Below are 3,561 nucleotides of genomic sequence, written 5' to 3'. Positions count from 1 at the left end.
GTTTTAGATCAGAGCTTTATTGCCATTGAATTTCCCATCTGTTTTAATGGGGAAAAACTGATGTGTTCATTGCCCAAGGCTGTCTCTGTTTCCTAACAGCTTCCCCCCACCCTCCCAAACAAGGCCTGGATACATTGTCTCAAATTCCAGGGTTTCCTGGCAGATTTCCCTTTTGAAGTGGGGCTTCACCGAGGGGTGTAGCTTTTCCGAGAGACTTCCTGAAATGCTGCTAGAAATGGAGTCTTTGATTATTTTTTTAAGGTTGGGAAGGATAGAGTCTTCATGGGATGGGTGGAGAGGGTTAGAGAAATATGGAAGAATTAGATCAGCTACCCCCTTATTGAATTGGGGGGGGGGATCAGGCTGAAAGGGCAGAGTGGCCTGATCCTGCCCCTGACTGATAGAGTCATAGAGATGTACAGCATGGAAACAGACCCTTCGGTCCAACCTGTCCATGCCGACCAGATATCCCAACCCAATCTAGTCCCACCTGCCAGGACCCGGCTGATATCCCTCCAAACCCTTCCTATTCATACACCCATCCAAATGCCTCTTAAATGTTGCAATTGTACCAGCCTCCACCACATCCTCTGGCAGTTTATTCCATACACATACCACCCTCTGCATGAAAAAGTTGCTCTTTAGGTCTCTTTTATATCTTTCCCCTCTCACCCTAAACCTATGCCCTCGAGCTCTGGACTCCCCCACCCCAGGGAAAAGACTTTGTCTATTTATCATATCCATGCCCCTCATAATGTTTGTAAGCTGTGGGCTACTGAGTGTGTGTGTGTGTAGGGGGTGGCACATTCAGAACAGAAGGAGAAACTGAATGAACAACCCCTTCTATCAAAGAGTTTGTGGAACTCCATCTGGGGATAGTGTCCGTGTGGATGTTTAAGGCTGAGACGGATTCTTGATGAGTCAGGGAATTAAGGGTTACAGGGAAGTGGATGTGAGGAGTGTGGGTTCAGAAAGATGGTGAAGCAAGTTGAGGGGCTTATTGCTGTTCCTATCTCTTATGGGTAATAGAATTATTAATAATTAATCAGTGTGATAGAATGATCAAGGGGGTAATGGATGCCCAAACCAAATGACAAAAAAATCGTTTCAGAACATACTTTGTTTCTTAATCCTTATTCCACATTAATGTCTTTTATTTCTTGACATTTGTGGGAGGAGTTTTGAAGGGAAACATTTTAAGCAGCGATAGGGAAGAGTCAGAAAGGGTTTTTTAAATAAAGGATTGAAAATGTGACTATTCACTCTGACAGGAATAAGCTGGGAGATAATAAATTGTTCTGTTTCTGGGCCAGAGCGGTTGACTTGAATTTGAACATTAAAAGGTTAATTCTGCCTTTTAAATATCAGTGGTAACTTTCAATGTGTTTAATGGGTAATTAAGTTGTGAATTGAGTATTCAGAAATCTGACAGTAAGATAATGGTTATGTGTTGTGAGTAGTTTTATTAACCTCAAGGTAGTGAGATTTTCAACTCAAATAGGTGTTCTTATTGATATTGTGAATGTGGACTGCATAAAACCATAAGATATAGGTGCAGATTTAGGCCATTCGGCCTATCAAGTCTGCTCCACCATTCTATCATGGTTGATCTGTTTCTCAGCCCCATTCTCCTACCTTCTACCCATAACCCTGGATCTGCTTATCAATCAAGACCTATCTATCTCTGTCTTAAATACATTCAATTACTTGGCTTCCATAGATTTACCACCATCTGATAGAAGAAATTCCTCCTTATTTCAGTTTGAAAGGGTCACTCTGAGGCTGTGCCCTCAGATCCTAGCCTGTCCTACTATTGGAAATATCTTCTCCATGTCCACTCTATTCAGGCCTCTCTGTATTCTGAAAGTTTCAATGAGTTTACCCCCATCCTTCTAAATTCCACTGAGTATAGACCCAGAGACCTCAACTGTTCCTCATGTGACGAGCCCTTGACTCCTTGGATGATTATTGTAAATCTCCTCTGGACCCCCTCCAATGCTAGCACATTATTCCTTCGATATGTGGACCCAAACTGCTAACAATATTCCAAATATGGTCTGACCAGAGCCTTATACACTACAGCTTTAGCAGTACAACTCTGCTGTTGTGTTCTAGGCCTCTTGAAATGAACATTGCATTTGCATTCCAAACTGCAAACTGAACCTACATGTTAACCTCAAGAGAATCCTGAACTCAGATTCCCGAGTCCCTTTGTACTTCAGATTTCTGAAGCCTTTGCCCATTTAGAAAATGGTCTCTATTCTTCTTCCCAAAATGCATAGCCTCACACTTTCCCACACCGCATTCCATCTGCCACTTCTTTTCCAATCCTTCTGCAGCCTCCCAGATTCCTTAAACTTAATTGTCCCTCCACACATCTTCGTATCAGTTGCAAACTGAGCAATAATGCCTTTTGTTCCCTTATCCAGATAGCTAATACAAAACATGAATAATTGTGATTCCAACATGGACCCCGGCAGAAGTCCACTAGTTACCTGCTGCCATGCTGAAAAAGACCCCTTTAACCCTGTTTCTGCCTTCTGCCAGTCAGCCAATCCTACAGCCATGCCAGTACCTTACCCCTAACACCATGGGCTCTTATCTTATTTAACAGCCTCCTGTGTGGCATATTGTCAAAGCCTTCTGGAAATCCAAATAGATTACATCCACTGACTCTCCTTTGTCTAACTTGCTGGTTAACTCCGCACAGGCATGTATCAGTGGTGCTGGAAGAGCACAGCAATTCAGGCAGCATCCGACGAGCAGCAAAATCGACGTTTCGGGCAAAAGCCCTTCATCAGGACGTTTTGCCCGAAACGTCGATTTTGCTGCTCGTCGGATGCTGCCTGAATTGCTGTGCTCTTCCAGCACCACTGATCCAGAATCTGGTTTCCAGCATCTGCAGTCATTGTTTTTACCTCCACACAGGCTGACCACCCTTTGAAGCCACACTGACTGGCCCTATTTTACCATGCACTTGCAAATACTTCATAATCTCATGCTTAATGGACTCTAAAATCTTACCAAAGTCCGAGGTCAGGTTAACTGGCCTACAGTTTCTTGTCTTCTGCCTCCCTCTCTTTTTAAACAGGGCTGTTACATTAGCCATTTTCCAGTCCTCTGAGACCCTTCCTGCCTCTAGTGATTGCTGGAAGATCATCTCCAATGCCTCGACAATCACCTCCCCGATTTCTTGCAGAACTGCTTCAGGTGTAGTCTATCTAATCAGGGTGACTTGTCCACTTTAAGACCTTTTGGCTTCCCCAGTACCTTCTCCTTAGTGATAAACACTACACTCTCCTCTGCTCCTGACTCCTTTGAAGTTCTGGTGTCTTCCACTGTGAAAACAGTGCATTTAGTTCCTCCACCATCTCTTTGTTCCCCATTATACTTCCCATGCCTCATTTTCCAGTGGTTCAATGGTTTCAATGGTTCTTGCCTCTCTCGTACCTTTTCGACATCTTAAAAAAAAATCTCTAGCTATCTTCTTTTATATTACTGACTAGCTTACTCTCATATTTCATCTTCTCCCCACTTATCTTTTTTTTAAGTTAGTCTCTG

The sequence above is a fragment of the Chiloscyllium plagiosum genome, unplaced genomic scaffold (assembly GCF_037043375.1).
Source record: "Chiloscyllium plagiosum isolate Xiang-an unplaced genomic scaffold, Cpla_swu_hap1 HiC_scaffold_31, whole genome shotgun sequence".
Taxonomy (NCBI): domain Eukaryota; kingdom Metazoa; phylum Chordata; class Chondrichthyes; order Orectolobiformes; family Hemiscylliidae; genus Chiloscyllium; species Chiloscyllium plagiosum.
The sequence above is the reverse complement of the archived record's forward strand: the minus strand, read 5'-3'. Positions refer to the sequence as shown.